This window comes from Biomphalaria glabrata, chromosome 13 (genome assembly GCF_947242115.1).
Source record: "Biomphalaria glabrata chromosome 13, xgBioGlab47.1, whole genome shotgun sequence".
NCBI classification, from domain to species: Eukaryota; Metazoa; Mollusca; class Gastropoda; family Planorbidae; genus Biomphalaria; species Biomphalaria glabrata.
In genome coordinates, this window is record NC_074723.1 from 655,143 (window position 1) to 674,345 (window position 19,203).

Genomic DNA, 19,203 nt, shown 5'->3' on the forward strand with positions numbered 1-19,203 from the left:
TCTGTGTCATCTCCTTCAAGTTGAATATAAATAGATATAAATATTTATTTATTATACTTTGAATGACCAGAGTACAATAAATATTTATACTTTAAATGACCAGTACTCATTGCTCTATACTTTTAGTATCACACCCATAATCAGTTGATTTTCTACAGTTGGGGGCATGGTATTATACCCCACTAAAAACCAAACCAACTTCCACTGGACTCAAATCTATGAGCCACACATGAATTAGACTGGTTGTCAAAGGCTATTTGAGATGTATGCCATTAGGAAGCAATTATAGGTAGTGGATTGCTTATATCCATTACCACTTCCAAAATTACAACTTTGCGGACCTTGAGAATAATTTATTGCTTAACTATGCAATGTGATTCTGACTGAATGAGAGTGGATTTGAATGCCTGGATCATATAATTTCAACTGTATAGAAACATAGTCTCAATGTATAAAAATTGTATTTTATTATGACTAAATAGAAATTTTTATAAAGAATTTTTTACTTCATTTTTATAGTGGTAAAAAATATAATTATCTTCAAGTAGTTAAAGACTTTATTTTAGTGATATGAACACAACATGTTCTAGATCGACATCAGAGAAGAAAGTTGCTCACTAACATATATAACATTGTGTGAGCCTACAAACAAACAAACAGGAGAACAAACACAAAGTAATAACTAGAGAACTATTTGTAATGGACATTGTTTTTATTGTTAAATGCTTTACAACTTATCTGTAAGCAAAATTAATCAGAAATTTGACATAAGAGTGCTGCACCTTTGGCTATCCAGTAATCTTGTGTGTTGCTTGAAGGAAGGTGGACAGTTACAACAAAGTTAGTAGAATGTCCTGCCAAAGAAACAAACAAGGAAAGCAAAGTCAAAACAGTGGAGTTCAAATATTTATAGATCATACTATACACCTAGGTGCAGCAGCTAAAAAAAAACTTTTATTTTTTAATTTTCTCTAAAAATGTGAATATAATAGACCAGGGCAGAGGCTCCTAACATCATTGCATAAAGAATATTACTGCCTGTTATTATAAAACTACATCTATAGGGTTATTAAATCAAAGCCTGAAGCTATGGTCTTGGTTAGGAGATCTTGTCATCCACAAAGAAGCCCCTCACCTGGCAGCTGCTAGTTCCAAAGGAATGACACAAAAAAAAAAGGATATATAATATTATAACGCCTCTATCCAGGATTTCTGCCAACACAACATAACCAACTTAAAGAACTTCACAACTCAGGCTCCAAATAATGTAAAAACTTTAATGTCTAATAAATACACAGCCAATACTGAACAATAACTGTACTGCAGTCTAAGCCTCTATACATCTGTACCAAACTCTACAGGCCTTTCCACCTCCTCCTGGATTGAACTGTTTCCTATTGCCTTCACAATGAATCATGAAACCCTCAATCATGAATCATCTAGACTGACACCTTTGTTCTTAATATAGGGCTTCTCAAAGACCTTCTAGAAAGTGATTGATGATCATAAGACTATCATCATGAATGGCATATGTAGTATTCAGAATACAGATCATTCTTGAAGTGTCATCCCTCATCACAGTAGACCACTCACCGAGTTCTGGCCTGGGCTATCAGTGTCAGCTGATTGCACACACAATTACCCCTACATGAATCAGTAATAACAATATTCTAAAACACAAAAACACCCCTAGATGTCAGCCAATCTGTTTTGTATGCTGCGTTCTTACACAAATAAAACACTTTTTAAATCTACTTAATATTAAAAACCAATCTATTGAATGGTCAAAGGTAATCTTAGAAATGTCAATGTGAACACATTTCGTCATTAACCCTAATAAATTATTGTCTATTTTAGCCTTCTATTATAATATTGTTGTAACCCTGCCTTGCACCAGTGCTTGAGGTGCGCACTAGCGCACTAGTGAACGTAAACAGGAAGACACTAGGAGAGAGATAATAACATTGCATCAGGAATTGTGAAGAGTCTGAATGTTTGGAAACTAAGAAGCCAGCTTTTGGTGCTGCCTGAAGGTTGCAGAAGGGACCTGGAGCGAAGCGGGGAAGGCTGTCGTTGGTCCACATTCGGGTTGCTGTTTAAAGGACTGGTAAATTAGTAGGAAGACTCTGAGGAAGCTGAAGGATGCTATGTGTTTGTCCTAGTGAATAAACACCTGTATTTATTTCCTGTTACACTGTGTTGAGTTGCATGCCTATTCGTTGAGTGCCTAACCTAGAGTTACAACAATTGGTATCAGAAGTGGGATTTGGGCAGCTCAACGAAAGGAAACAATGACAACGCTGAGGAAGCTAGATGAACTAAGCTGTAAACAGTTAAAAGAGGAGCTCCGAGCCAGGGAGCTGAGGATCTTCTGTGCCAAAGAAAAAATGAGAGAACGCCTTCGACAAGCCTTGCTGGACGAAGATGAAGATCCGGACTCGTATCTGTTCGAAGTACAACCAGATATCAGAGAGCTCATGAATACCGTGACAGATCAGATGAACTCGTTCCAGGTACAGCTAAAAGAGGTCAACGAGCAGATCTGTACCATGATTAAACAGATAGGTATCAGTACCTCGCTGAACAAGACTGATGATACGTTTGATACCGTGATGAGCAAGACCGACGATCAGATGGCTACCATGGCGACAGGTATAAACAATCCGTTACTCAACGGAGACGCCGTTGATGGTGGCGCTGTCTATGACTGTAATAGTGAGCCGTGCAAGCTTGGCTCCTACGACAAGAATCCTAACATTTGTTGTGAAAGTACTGAGCACAGATCTGATCATGCTATCGTGATTCCTGCCTACACTCAGACGTTGAAAAATAACTGTGATGACGGGACCTCCTCAAAGGGAGAATTCGAGCACCGGAAGACCTGCCAACTAAGTATTTGTCCTGATACCAGTATCAGCAAGAGAAGCGCTGATGGTGGTACAGCAGATGGACACATAGGACGTTGTAAACGTGCCCCACAGATATGTCTTTCAGACAAGCTTAAAGATTATACCGTGTTGGACAACTTGGCCTCCTGGGGGCCCACGGCACATCGAGAAAGCCTGCTGGAGCAACGTGTAAGACAAATGGTCTTGATGACCTACGCTATGACATCCACTGCATCGCTTCTCGCCATGAGTCTGCCGTCGGTTGTAACTAAGAGAAAGGCCAGACAACGAAAACGACTTCCCCTTAACCAAAGGCGGATCAATTGGAGCAAAAGGAGAAAGCGGCACCTGCAGAGAGCAGTGTGGATGGCTTTGTGGGAAGCACGCTCCATTCAATCTGTGACTCCCACTGACCGACCTCCACCTGCACTGACCAACCGTGAACATGTTTCTTTTCGGGACGAAAAGACTAAGGTGGGGGTAGTGTTGTAACCCTGCCTTGCACCAGTGCTTGAGGTGCGCACTAGCGCACTAGTGAACGTAAACAGGAAGACACTAGGAGAGAGATAATAACATTGCATCAGGGATTGTGAAGAGTCTGAATGTTTGGAAACTAAGAAGCCAGCTTTTGGTGCTGCCTGAAGGTTGCAGAAGGGACCTGGAGCGAAGCGGGGAAGGCTGTCGTTGGTCCACATTCGGGTTGCTGTTTAAAGGACTGGTAAATTAGTAGGAAGACTCTGAGGAAGCTGAAGGATGCTATGTGTTTGTCCTAGTGAATAAACACCTGTATTTATTTCCTGTTACACTGTGTTGAGTTGCATGCCTATTCGTTGAGTGCCTAACCTAGAGTTACAACAATATATAAATATAACTTTATGCTTATTATTTAAAATCAGAAAAAAAAAGTGTAAAATAAAATTAATTATGATGAAATAAGAACATAAAAAATTAGACATTAAATGCAAGCAATTAAAAAATAAATGCTCAAAGCAGGCACTGAAGCCTGATCATAATTTTAAATTCAGTAATTTCTACTACTAAATGTTTGATTTTTTTTTTTAAGTTTCTTATTTTTAGCATTTTGTTAACATCATTTCTCAAAGTAGTACATCTCTTGTTTCAGTCAACATATAGGAAAGAATAGGAAACATGTCTAGCTTTCTATAAAGTACAGTTGGTCCAATCCATACTACATCAAAGAAGGCTTCTAATCAAACTTAAACTTAAACAAACAAAGAAACCAGATAAGCCTACTATACCAGTATTGAAATACATAATCTGATTGGACAACCTGAAGTCATTTTCTGGGCAAACATGTCATCGGCCATTTTATAGAAGTAATGGCATATTGCTATTAGAAATACGCTCAGCTCATAATCATAACATAGGAGGCACGGTGGATGACTGGGGTCCAGGGTTCGAAACCTGGTGAAGACAGATTTTAATTTTTTGGGATCTTCTGGTGCCTCTGAGGATATTCCAGCTACCGTCGCCTCAGCGTGGCGCCTCCGTAGATACGTCCGCCAGGGGATGCGGATAGGCTAAGAATGGTAGCGCACATAGCTCTCAGTGAGCTACCACTCATACGGTCGAGAGACTGTACACTGCACATGGTAGGGATGTAACAAAGGCTCGCTAACCCGTCCAAAACCCCACTGATTCGTTCCCCCAACGGGGGCCATACGCGCTGTGATGGACCCTCGCACGGGTTCGGTGGGACATAATAGGCATACGAAAGGCCCCCACGCCTCCGGCCTCGCACAAGAGGGGGATACTCGTGTGGGGCTCAAGGGGGTCGTGTCCAGCGACATACCGGACGAGAGTATATGATCGTTTCGGATAAGGCGGGATTTCGGACAGAGGGATTGGTGAAGAGCCGATGCCTCATCCTGGCCATGGATAAAAGCCTTTCCTTGGTCAAGAGGTCCATAAAAGGGAACCGGAAGTTCTCGGACCTTCAGGACATCTGAAACAGGTGCCTCTGAGTCCACCCAGCTCTAATGGGTACCTGACATTAGTTGGGAAAAAGTAAAGGCAGTTGGTTGTTGTGCTGGCCACATGACACCCATAGGCCACAGAAACAGATGACCTTTACATTATCTGCCCTATAGACCACAAGGTCTGAAAGATGAACTTTACCTTACTTTATAATCATAACATATACACTTTTTCAGTTCCCTTGAATGTATCCCAAGCAGTGGCATCAAATAGATCTATACCTAACTATTGTCAGGCAATCACAAAAACTATGTGCTGAGCTGAGATCTGGACATATATTAAAACTAAGCTGTAAAGAAAATGGACAGCTTCAGGAAACTAATCATGTTAAACCAATGGATGTACTAAAGTTAAAAAAAAAACAGAAAGCAAACAGGGACTTATCAAAAACCTCAATTACAATCTTTACACTGGAAAACCACTAGAAAGATCACATGCACTCTATATACTGTGACTAGCACAGCCAAAATGCAAACACCATTATTGATTTGATGAAACCAATGAATAAATCTGAGAGTTCCTGAAACACCAACAACATGGCTAGAAGCCTTATAGTAATACTATGACATCTTATATCTCTCTCTGATGCAGGTCTATTCAACACACAGAGACTGAAGACTAAAATATGTCTGCATTAGAGATTTGCTATTGACTGATGCTTGCACCCTGAATGCCTCAAATAAAGCAGAACTTATCCTTGTACACATTTTGGCTTCACAAACACAGTAGGCATGGAACCAGAAATACTATGACCATAAACTGCCTGATGTCAGGTCATTGATTGATAGGTTGAGCAGTATGCACTTTGGATTGTCATCAACCTAGTCCCGAGTTCAAAGCAGTCATGCAGGAGGAATGAGCTAAGGGGTAACAATCTCCATTTCTAAAGGAACACCCACAATGTATTAAAACAAAGAGTCAACATGTAATAATGTGTCCAGTTGGGGAGCACTGTAACAATATATGCTAATATAGATGATTAAACAAACTTGTGTTACACATGCTAGTGCAGCATTTGGTAGACTTCAAGAACAAGGAGGACCAAGGCGAGGACTCAGCATCAACAAAGCTGAAAGTCCACAGTTCTTCCCTCACTTTTATAAGCCATGGTCTCTATAGTCTTGACACATTCAATAGCTGAACTCTTTTTTGATCTGTGCCTCCTAAGAAAAATTTCACATGTAATAGTAAGATCCTTTACATCTCAAATCAACAGTGTCCATACTTTAAAAAAAAATGTCCAAACTCTGCTGGGCTGGGTATGTAGTAGGCATGACTTTAGTCCATTTCCTAAATGAATTTTTGAATGAATAGCTGTGCAAATGAGGATGTTCTCAACACAGAAATGATTGAGAAATTCAGGAATCCTCTTCTTATTCACAGAAAGACTAATTGTACTAGCTACAGAAACTATTGAACACAAAAATCTATCTTGATATTTAACCAATCTTGTTATGAACAGAAAAAAATGTTGTATATTGTTATGACATGATTAGGATTTAGTTATTTGTTTCGGGAATAAGGGGAAAGTTTTACTTAGTGACAAGTGACGTGACAGATCTTTAAAAAACAAGAACGCTCCAAGTGACGCTAAAAAGAAGATGCTTCGTGTAGAGCAGTAACATAGATATACGGATTTACGGACATAGCTGACATCGGACAATTCCCTTCTTGATTATTAAATATATTTGTAGAACAACATCAGCGTCGACTACATATTTTGATTGTTTCGGCCTTTCGCCGGTGTTACTGAAGTAGTTTGAGTTCAGTGTTACTTCCAGGCAGACGTAGATCTACACTAGTTATATTTCAAAGAATCAACACTGTGCGGAAGCCTTAACAATATCTATATACAGAGTAAATCAGTGAGAGATATACAAAGAAGAAACAAGTGAGAGCTAGATCTTAAAGTAAACAAGTTAGGTCTTGGAGAAAATAAATCTGTGAGAGCTGTAGCAAGACTTAACCAGACATGCCCATGAAAGCTATGGTAGGAGTTAACAAAAGATAGAAAGTGTTTTGTGAGAACATTGATCCCAGCTGTAAAGAAATTTGTTAACTTGTTACCTGTAGTGGAAAGTGTGCCAGCTCTTGCAGCTGTTTTGTAGAGTGGCGCTGGATAGAGAGATAAATCTGGTTCATAGTCTAGGCGAGGATCCATGTGCATTACAGGCAAACTGGATATCATTTAGAAACAAAGAATTAAATGACTCAATTTGTATAGAAATAATGAAAGCAGTAATTTCTTTTTTTCTGATTTGTTTCCCTCAATATGACTATCAAAACAGAAAGTTGTTTCTTTTTTTTTATATTACGGTCAATTGATGGAGGTCATAAATAGTCCTACATGTTTCAAACTGCTTAGTTCTTTTTACACTTTTATAAGGTTAGCTTGAGGCCAGTTTCTTATGAAGAAAAGCACAGATCTGAGCAACATTTTTTAGAACTATTCTACTTGGGTCTGTGTCGCTGGTTCAGATTTTCATCTTCCAGGGAATGCATTTCTAAATTACATTGTCCTATGTAGTTGAGTTAATTTTATTTTTTTTTCTTTAGGCTGAATTTTTTGTAGTGTGTATAAGAGTCATGTTCACATAAATTGTGACGAGACTAGGACACTCTTGGTTTCATTTCTGTCATCACTTTCTCTAAGTCTAACAATATTTGTTTGCATTATTTTGGATCTTCCATTTTGTCAGTCATTTTTTTATAGTTGAAACATGTTTTCAAACTTGCTTTTTGAACTTCAACGAGCACTGAGAGATGACTTCACTTCAGTCAGTAGAAGACAAGACAAATTCTATTTAGTCAGTAGAAGACAGATGGCTTCTATTCAGTCAGTAGAAGTTAGATGGCTTCTATTCAGTCAGTAAAAGTTAGATGGCTTCTATTCAGTCAGTAGAAGTTAGATGGCTTCTATTCAGTCAGTAAAAGTTAGATGGCTTCTATTCAGTCAGTAGAAGTTAGATGGCTTCTATTCAGTCAGCAGAAGACAGATGACTTCTATTCAGTCAGTAGAAGTAAGATGGCTTCTATTCAGTCAGTAGAAGTAAGATGACTTCTATTCAGTTAATAGAAGACAGATGGCTTCTATTCAGTGAGTAGAAGTTATATGGCTTCTATTCAGTCAGTAGAAGTAAGATGACTTCAGTCAGTAGAAAACAGATGACTTTTATTCAGTCAGTAGAAGACAAATGGCTTCTATTCAGTCAGTAGAAGTTAGATGACTTTTATTCAGTCAGTAGAAGACAAATGGCTTCTATTCAGTCAGTAGAAGTTAGATGGCTTCTATTCAGTCAGTAGAAGTAAGTTGACTTCTATTCAGTCAGTAGAAGACAGATGGCTTCTATTCAGTCAGTAGAAGTTAGATGGCTTCTATTCAGTCAGTAGAAGTAAGTTGACTTCTATTCAGTCAGTAGAAGACAGATGACTTCTATTCAGTCAGTAAACGTTAGATGGCTTCTATTCAGTCAGTAGAAGTTAGATGGCTTCTATTCAGTCAGTAGAAGACAGATGACTTCTATTCAGTCAGTAGAAGTAAGATGGCTTCTATTCAGTCAGTAGAAGTTAGATGGCTTCTATTCAGTCAGTAGAAGTAAGTTGACTTCTATTCAGTCAGTAGAAGACAGATGGCTTCTATTCAGTCAGTAGAAGTTAGATGGCTTCTATTCAGTCAGTAGAAGTAAGTTGACTTCTATTCAGTCAGTAGAAGACAGATGACTTCTATTCAGTCAGTAAACGTTAGATGGCTTCTATTCAGTCAGTAGAAGTTAGATGGCTTCTATTCAGTCAGTAGAAGACAGATGACTTCTATTCAGTCAGTAGAAGTAAGATGGCTTCTATTCAGTCAGTAGAAGTAAGATGACTTCTATTCAGTTAATAGAAGACAGATGGCTTCTATTCAGTGAGTAGAAGTTATATGGCTTCTATTCAGTCAGTAGAAGTAAGATGACTTCAGTCAGTAGAAAACAGATGACTTTTATTCAGTCAGTAGAAGACAAATGGCTTCTATTCAGTCAGTAGAAGTTAGATGGCTTCTATTCAGTCAGTAGAAGTAAGTTGACTTCTATTCAGTCAGTAGAAGACAGATGGCTTCTATTCAGTCAGTAGAAGTTAGATGGCTTCTATTCAGTCAGTAGAAGACAGATGGCTCCTATTCATTCAGTAGAAGTTAGATGGCTTGTATTCAGTCAGTAGAAGACAGATGACTTCTATTCAGTCAGTAGAAGACAGATAACTTCTATTCAGTCAGTAGAAGACAGATGACTTCTATTCAGTCAGTAGAAGACAGATGGCTTCTATTCAGACAGTAGAAAGGAGGAAAGAGTTACAGTTAAATATTGAATACAATGAAAAAGTAGATATTAATTAAAATACATTTTGTTTGTTATAGCCATTACAAGACACACACTGCAATACATGTCAAGTTTGTGGCTTTACAGGCTATTAGTTTGCCCCATGTTGTACTATCTAAGAGTATTTAAGTATTGGTTCATTTTGCTAGATGATATGTAGCTGAATGAAAGTTGTATACAATATTAATAAGATCGTGTTGCAAACATTATTGCCAATGTGGCCTTTTTTTATGAGCTCTTACTTTGCCTGCATCTGGCCTTTCAATTGGTCACCAACAGTCATGTGATCCCAGTCCCAGGCAAAACCATCCATATAGAGTCCATGTACAAGCACTCCATCATCAGGAACATCCAACTGAAATAGATAGGATTGAAATATAAGTTTACTAGATATGCTGTTTTTTTTTAAAATTAAACATGTTTGGGAAACATTTAAGTAAAGTAAAAGTTTCCCCCTTTCCGACCATGTTTTCTACACTGGCAGACGATGTTAAGGTCATCTGTTTCTAAGCCAACGGTTAACGAGCAGGGTGTTATGTGGCCAGCACAACAACCAATGGCCTTTACTTTCCCCAGAGTTGGGTGTACCCAGGGGCGCCATAAAAATCCTGAAATTCAAGATCCCAGCCTTCACTGACATTCGAACTCTGGCCCTCAGGTTCGGATGCCAAGCCCTTAACCATTTGACCACCACACCCCCTGGGAAGCATTTAGGTTCCTCATTATGTTATGATAAAATTGAGATCTGACAGAGAACGAGGAGGAGAAAACAACAAAAGTTTAATTAAATTTCTCTAATTTTTTTTTTAATTAATGGGAAATAATTTCATTGAATCAAGTGAAATTCTTTTTATACTTCCTAAATTTCCATATCAAGTCTGATCATTTGTTAGTGTTTTTAATTTTGAAGTTCTATATTTTGATTTCGTAAACTGATTTAACCATTGTTTTAAAAATAAATATTGATTTATTAGAGAAATAATTTGATTTTAACTTAGAGTTTACATTTTGATCCATAGGTATTGTTTCGCCCTTTTTAACTGTACGCAACTGCTCCACAACTAGTGCTTCTTCTCTAGAATATGGCAGGAGAATGAACTTGAATGAGAGATGATCAATAGGCTGGTTGTACTTTCTAGCAAAATTTTGAAGAGTTCCAGTCAAGAAACCTGTAAATAAATAGAAGATATAGTCTTCAATAAGTAAGTTTGTTTTTTTTACTGTTTTAAAAAAAAATGCTTGCCAACTAAGTACAAGTGGAATCTTTTACACATTTTTTCTTCCACTTCCCATTCTTAAACCAAATTGAAAATGAGCACAGTTATTGATTGCTGATGACAACACATGAATCAATCACAAAATTAAGCAAATAGTTAATTACCAGACAGCAGGCTTATTGTGAACAAGACAGCAGTAGGTCTGTTACAAAGGCAGAAGGATACATAATTTGAGATCTACAGGAAATCTACAGACGTAGACTACTGAAAGAGAACCTAAACGGATCACAGCAATGTCTACAACAATTTTGTCTGCATTGGATGTGGCAAAATATGTAGGTCACAGCTAGGACAGCCTAGCCAAGTGAAATGCTGCACTCCTCCTTGAGACTCAAATACAAGCCTTCTCATTATTAGTCCTAAATGTAATAAGCTAAGTGAGATAAGCCTTGTGTAGAGAATAAGGTGACACATTTTTTTTAAGACTGTAAAACCTTCTATTTTTTTATCAGTACTTGATCAGCTCAGTGACTAGTACATTAGCCTTTCATCCTAGATACTTGAGACCTCCATTTCAAATACAGAATCAAGCAACTTTCTTACTTTAAAAAAAAAAAAAAATTGGTTTTGAAAGGGCAGCACCAAAACTTTCTCCCAGATTCAACCCCTTCCCCAACAGAAACTTATTGGACCATAGTGCACTGAGCAAGCTATTAGCATTAAAGTGGCAATAAACAAAAACAACTAATTAAAGTATTTCCAATTGCACAAGTTTATTATTATTAGTCTAGCTCTGTTAAAAATTAATTAGATTATTGATTCAAAATAAGTAATGCTATTTGTTTTTAAAAGTACTTTTTATATTTCACTTGTTCCTGACATGGTTTTGACACTTTAGCTTTAACAGCAATCACCTGCAGTTGCCTTAAAACAAGGTGATCATAAATGGGAAGATCAAAACTCATCCTTTAATATAGGGCAATAAAGTCATACCCAATCATGTTACGTTACAGCTTAAGAAACATAATACTCCGAAAAAACAGGTAGCACAGTAATTTATTTTCAAACACATTTTCATGATGTTTATAGGACACATAAAACTTTGTGAAAAGATATTGTAAGTATCTGACATCTAGATCTACAACTTCCCAACAAAATTACAAACCTTGTGGAAAGAAGAAGCCAGACAACCAAAAAGACTTAGGAGGTCCATTATTGATCCAATTGTCAATAAAACAACACCTCATTATCAGGTCTTTAACCCAAGATGCTAAAGACTTTAACGAAGGATAAGCATTTCTGGCCCATAATTCTGGGACCTGAAAATGTGTATCAAAATGCGTATCAAATATACTAAAGTGCTTCTAAACATATCGTTAAAACTATTTGATTATTATTGTTACATAAAACACATTAGTGATTTGAAAAACTCTGGATTAGTTTAAACCATTAGTAAGCACAGTGGATTTAAGATAGTCCATAATTTATTTTCATTGAAGTTCTAATAATTTATTTTCATTGAAGTTCTATTTTTCTTTTTTGTTATAAATTATGTGAGATGTGTGGCTGAGTAACAAGAATTCTGTGGCAACCCATCGAGAGGAGGGTAGGGGCTGAGTTTTATTCCAAACTTGACCAGACGTGTTTGCTGAGTGCCTGAAGGCAACCCATTGTCTCCCCCTGATCCACAAAAGGAATTGGACTATAATTCAAGAAGCTTGCTATAAAGCAAGAAACTTGTGCTTTACAAACAGAAAGAAATAACCCTAACCAAATTAAAAATCTATTGAAATTGAGTAAGTCATATAATTTACACAACAATGATTTTGTTAGAAAAAACATAATGAATGGAAAGTTGATCCATACATGTGTCAGGTTGTATTTTAAAGCCTTGCCTTATCTGTCCTGGCCCCCTGACACAGTTACTCAATTATGTCAAACAAGAAACACCACTACAACAATTCATATATTGACTTGATGAATGTTTAATCTTATGATACATTGAATGAAGAGTGAGGACTAGAAACTCAAAATACCTAAATAAATGAAAAGCTACCAGTGTCTTGGAATTCCCATATTGACATTATAAATCAAACAAAAGACTATAGTTTATCATAAATGTTTGCAAATCAGACAGTAATATCACAACAAAATTCTATTTCACCTTAAACCACAATGCAAAATTGCATCTTAATTTGGGGGATCCTTCAACATGTGATAGATAAAGAATCTAAAAGATGTCATATAGAGCTATGAGGCATATCACAAATGGATACTTACATTAAACTAAATTAGCAACATTTAGAGGAATTCCAAGACAAAACACTAGAAAACAAAGTAGTAGTAATACCTAAAACACTAAATTATAGCTTGCAAGTACAATAACATTACCTAATATAATAAATACTCAGAGACACAAGGCTAAAGACACATTTCTTATTCCATATGCTAGAACAAATTAATATAAATAATCTTTATTTCCAAGAACAATTTGAAAATGAAAAGGAAGGAGGAAAAGAAAAACAATGAGTTAAAAGAATTTTAAGCTCTGTTTCACATGAGGTATTTGAAGCTGCAAATACCTCGGAGCTATTGTCTCAGATGAGGGAACAAAACCCAAACTATTGGCCCGAATAGCACAGCCCACAGCAGCCCTTTCAAAACTTAAAATAATATGGAAAGATAAGGGCTTAGCCCTCGGCACCAAAATCAGACTGATGCGCTCTCTGGTCATGGCCACATTTTTATATGCTTGCGAGTCGTGGACGTTGAATGCAGAGCTTGAGAGGAGGATCCTAGCAATGGAATTGAGATGCTACAGAAGGATCCTAGGCATCACATTCAAAGACCGCATCACAAACCAAGAAATCAGAGACAGGGTTACTGTAGCGATTGGAGCCCATGAAGACCTGCTAACTATTGTAAAAAGACGAAAGCTTAAAACCTTTGGCCACATTACAAGATCTACGGGGCTCACAAAGACCTTCCTTCAGGGAACAGTGCCAGGGAAAAAAAAGAAGAAGAGGCAGACAGAAAAAGCGATGGGAGGACAACATTAAAGAATGGACGGGCCTGCCATTGAGAGAGGTTCTAAACAAGGCAAAAAAAAATTTATTTTTACTCCTTTAGACATCATTAGAACAACTGAAAAAAGCCATCAAAGGTTTCGTAGTGATGAGTGAGGAATTGGAGAATGTATACAATGCTTTTTTAAATAACCATGTAAGTAATATATTGTTTACATTTAGAATGAACGTAGATCTATCTGTTAAATTTTAGTCTTATTTTTCCCGAAAAACTTCACACATTTCATTGGAAGCTTCAACTTAAAGTCAGCTTCTCTTATACAAATTTAGTTCAAAAAGAAGATAATAATTCCAACCTGAATTCATCCTGTTACCCACTGGCTCATGTGAAACCTTTACCTTTTACCTTTACCTATCCCTTAGTCTGTTGGACCGTTGGGGCACCAGGCAAGATTTGTCAACCGTCTTACTCCATTCCTCCCTTTTTTTTGCCTTGTTTAGAACCTCTCTCAATGGCAGGCCCGTCCATTCTTTAATGTTGTCCTCATTAACATAGGAATGGAGTAAGACGTTCATATGACTAGACCAATACATGAGATGAACTGCGCAGTGGTTTCCAAATCAGGGAGCTCTCCATATAGTTTTCTTTCTATTGGGGTGATTTGGGGCCAATGTCTTATACGGGCCTCTTGGTAGAGAGAGCAGTTTTGGAGGACGTGGTCGGCATTTTCTGGTGATACTCCACATGGGCAGATTTCACTGGTTCCAATTTTGAGCTTCCGGAACATGTGTTGTCGCATTCTGTTGTGTCCGGTCCTGAGTCGAAAGATTAGACGTTGGTCTTGTCGGGATAGCTTATAGTAAGCATCATCTTTCTTGTGATTTGGATGGGAGCTTGTCCATTTCTCATTTATTTTATCTACAATTAATTTCTTCATTTCTTCTGGATAGAGTGCAGAGTTTACTTGTGAGTTTGTTCTCCCACTCTTGGCGAGTGTGTCAGCCTTCTCATTTCCTGCTAGTTGTATGTGAGCTGGTATCCATTGAATAACAGTTTTTTTGCTGCTGTTGTTGAGCTTTGTAAGTGCTGTTCTGACGTTTTTAATACAAGAGGAATCAGAGTTTTGCAAGCTTTGGAGGGTTGTTTTCACATCAGTTAGAAAGACAATCTGACTGTGTGGGGAACTTGGATGATTTGCTAGCATGGTAGCAGCTAGTGCTAGTGCTTCCCTTTCTGCTCTGTGACTGTCAGAGAGCTCTCCAGTTGCAATAGATTTTTCTAGTTTTCCTCCATATGGCCATTCGATGAGTATTCCAGCTCCTCCATTTGTGGTGGCTTTATGGGATGAGCCGTCTGTGTAAACTCTGATCCACTGATTGCTAGGATAATTGGTTTGTAGAAAACAGTTCACTATTTCCTGTTGGTCTGTAGTCAGATTTTCTTTTTATGTTTTCAATATGGTCCCTTATAGTAGGAAGAGGGCTTTCGTCCCAGGGTGGAGATTCATTATAGTGTATCGAGGATTCCAGAGTAATTTTTTCAAGTTGATGAATGCATTGAAAGCCTAGAAAATTGAATGGAGCTACCAACTTGCTTTTACAAGAAATGGCCAGTTAAGAATTTTTGATTTCACTACATGAGATATTGAGGGCACGGTGGCTGAGTGGTTAAGTGCTTGGCTTTGTGATTTTTAGGACGCCCCTGAGTCCACCAAATTCTAATTTTAATTTAATTCAAATTTTAATTCTAATCCAAATTCTGACTTTAGTTGGGGAAAGAAAAGGCGGTAGGTCATTGTGCTGGCCACATGATACCCTGCTCGTTAACCTTGGCCAGCAAAATAGATGACCTTGACATCATATGCCATAAATATCGCAAAGTTGAAAGGGGAACTTATTCTGTGTCAATATCATATCATAAGCAATCTTCATGTAATTCGCCTCGTGAACTATTCGTTAAATAAATCTAGACTTCAGATTTCGTTTACATTAAACCTTTTATAATATCAGTAAGGTCTTTGTATACAATAATATAAAACATACTCATTAATTATTCTATATTTAAATCTTATTAACATGTACCTTGATTATTATAAGCAGTTTATTGAATCTTTCAGTTTCTTGCATCAACACTATGGTTAAAGAGTTTATGCGACCTTTGGCGTCAGGCTAGTGAATAAAGAAACAATATTATGCAATCAATTTGTCAATTACTACTAAGCGTATCTAATATTATTGAAAAAAAAACAACATGGTTTTTGATATTTTAAAAAATATTGTATGCACTATTATGTTGTTTTTCTTTAAATAAGAAGCTTTTAATAATGTAGTAGTTTTCACATTCAGCCAGATGTAAGACTGACTTATAACAATTTTGTTTCACTCAAATGTCATAAGATGTAAATAATAAAACAATGACTTAAAATTTTTCAATGTTTAATACAGTCATAACCAAAGAGCTAAATTGTATACAGTTAAGTCATTTGGCTTTTACATGGCTGTATCATTAGAGTCATAGTATTTATGTTTTTTAAAGCAGTTAAAATAACTGAAAACAAGCTGGAAAATCAACTGGTATATCATAATCTTATTGTTAATCTATATACTTTGTTTGTGTATTTAAAGTCATGGATATTTTTTTTCCTGCTTTTTCAAGAACACTATTTTTGTAAACTATCACAAAGCTTATAGATATATATTAAAAAATTAATCTTGCTTAATACAGAATAATGGCCATGCTACAGGTTTCTTTTTTTTTTACAGGTTTTTCTACGATTTGCTTAACAGAGCTATGATTCTACTGGTTAGCTTGTCTATTAAAACTTGTACATTTTAACAATTGTCCTTATATATGTTTTACTTATTTCGGATGTTCCTTCAGAGTTGAAGATAATTACTTCCTAGTCCAAACCTCCCGCTGGATGACGGGGGATGGGAGCGGGCAGGGTTTGAACCCGGGACCATCGATAAGTCCGAACGACAGTCCAGCGTGCAAACCGCACGACCAGGCAGCCATATAGGGCAGATAACACATGCAACACATATTTCTACAAATGTAAATAAGGTCTTAGTTTCTTTTTTCTTTTTTTGAGTAATGATGATTCTTTTTTTTTGTCTAGTCATTGTCAATATTCCAGTATACCAGAGACTCATATCCACAAGTTGTACAGAAGTGCTACATCAAAACAATCTCACTCGTACAACAGCAATCTAGAAACTAAGCAAAGTTCAGAACTATGACAATAAATGTTAGACTTGGAACTTATATTAAGAACAAGAGAGCAATCTATTATGTTAGGTATTATTGCATGCTAAGAGAGCAATCTACTGTCAGGTATTATTGCATGCCAAGAGAGCAATCTATTATGTTAGGTAATGCATGATAAAAACTAAGAACTACTACTATATAAAGCTAGACACTAAAGCATCACAAGAACTAAAAGACTATCATGTAATACTAGGAACTATGGAATGATAGGATCACTAACAATATTAGAAACAGAAAGGCCTACTAAGAATTAAAAGGATGGCCCAATAAATGGGAATATGGAAATCCATGCTGGTGGCCCATACTTCAATAGGGGTGATGGACTGTAAGTAAAGTAAGTACTAAGAATTAAAAGGATGGCCCAGGATAAAGGAGTATGGAAATCCATTGTTGGTGGCCCATACTTCAATAGGGGTGATGGACTGTAAGTAAAGTAAGTACTAAGAATTAAAAGGATGGCCCAGGATAAAGGAATATGGAAATCCATTGCTGGTGGCCCATACTTCAATAGGGGTGATGGACTCTAAGTAAAGTAAGTACTAAGATTTAAAAACTACCATTTTTACTTGGAACTAATAATATTGGTACGTACTGTAAACATACTGTAAACATATTGGGATTCGCTCTTTCAATATCCAGTTTGTCAATCAATCGATCCAGGACAGCCTCAGCAAGTTCATAAGTAATATCATCATTAGACATCCCACCATCAGCTGCTACGATTCTCGGTTGAACATCAAGTATTGTAGCTAGATAAAAATGTGTTTTACTCCTTTAGTTCTGCATGAACAAAAATTTTTGTTTTAAATTCCAAACATCTCACCCTTTTTTTGTTGATTTATTTGAATAAGAAGAATCAATTGATTTATTAGTGCTGCTAACAAAACAGTAGGCTCAAGGTAATAGGTGAACAAAACAGATATATAAAGCAAGAGTTTCGAACTAGTTTGAACGTTCTTCTTGAACATTATCAAATGTGGTTCTCCTGAGATCAACAAAAAGCAAGTTCTAAATGACCCTGTATCTTTTTAGGGAGAAAAGTGGCAAAGGAGTCTGTCCATAGAGCATAAGACTCACTGATGGCTACAATGTTGTAAGCCATAATAAAGCAGTGTAAAAAAAGATTATATGCCAATTTATTATATGACAATGAATCATATTCTTAACTAAAGTATTTCAAAACAAAACCAGTGTAAGTGTACATAGCAGTCAATTGCGACTGTTTTTGTTTCTATACAACCATTACCAAAACAAACACAGACTTACCAAGTAAAGCATTGGTTTTATTCAACTGAAAGGCTATGTTTGCATTCTCATGGAGCCCAAAGATTTCTGGCTCATCTATAAGTGGTAGAGATTCTATGTAAGCCTTGACAGTAGCCAATGTCTTGACAAGAGGTGGATAGTAAATACCTTAGATTAAAAATAGATTAAATTAAAAAAATTACCTTCCATGGCCCATTGTATTTAATACAAAACAACATAACTTTTTTTCTCAAAGACATTATTTCTTATGAGGCTGATGACTTTTGGTAAGCAATTACTTTGCTATTAATTACTAATGAATACTACATTTTAAACAAAAGAACAATTCCCTCTCCCCCATACCTGAAATAAATCAAGGTTAAGGGCATGTATAAATCTAGTCAGAATATATAAAATTCTAGCTTGGTGATACAGATGCAGACATGGCAATATTTTAAAAAAGGGTAGCCTAGACTAGAATACTGGATCTAGAATCTAGATATTAATACAAGTAATCAAAGTTTCAAAGATGTCAAATGTTCTTGAAAAAGTTGAATGTATTTATTGAACTCTTTGACCTCCAGACAAAATTTAATTGTAAGAAATTTATATTTTGAAAAATTATAATGGTCAAACAAGTTTCAAGTGCGGCCAATTAGCTAGTTATTCTTTTCCCAAAGTTATACTTAAACTGTTAAATTTGTTAGAGCTATTTTTGAGATCTGTGTCCATCCAAGTTTGTTTTTTTTTTTTTACCCTTTTGCCAGCTGATAAGAGGAATAGTAAAATAAACAATGTATCACGAGCTAAAAAGTTCCTCACCCTGACAGACCAAAACAGTCTTAATCAAATCTACTTTCACTATGTTAAATCTTTGCTCAAGTTGCATAGGATTCTGAAGTCAGATTAGAATGGATTTATTCTAATTTGTTATATCAATTTTGATTAGGCTCATACTTCAATTCTGTAACTGGTTATAATTTATGTATGTTTTTTTGTTTGCCTATTTTGAAAAGGAATTTTGCTTTGATCACTTCATGCAACTATTTTAAAGTGCATGTTACACCCCTCTCTATGACATGCATCTTAATAGCAATACAAACTTTTTGATCAGTTGTCAATGCTTCTAAACCCTGCAGCTTCTCTACAATCAATAGAGATCTAAATAATGTTGATGTGCCATAAGCTATTGACTATACCAGCATC

General features: G+C 36.5%; 1 pseudogene; it reads right to left on the reverse strand.

Moving 5' to 3' along the window:
• Positions 1-693: 693 nt before the first annotated feature.
• LOC106071576 (dynein axonemal heavy chain 6-like) overlaps positions 694-19,203 on the reverse strand; it is an 85,506-nt pseudogene continuing 66,996 nt past the window's right edge.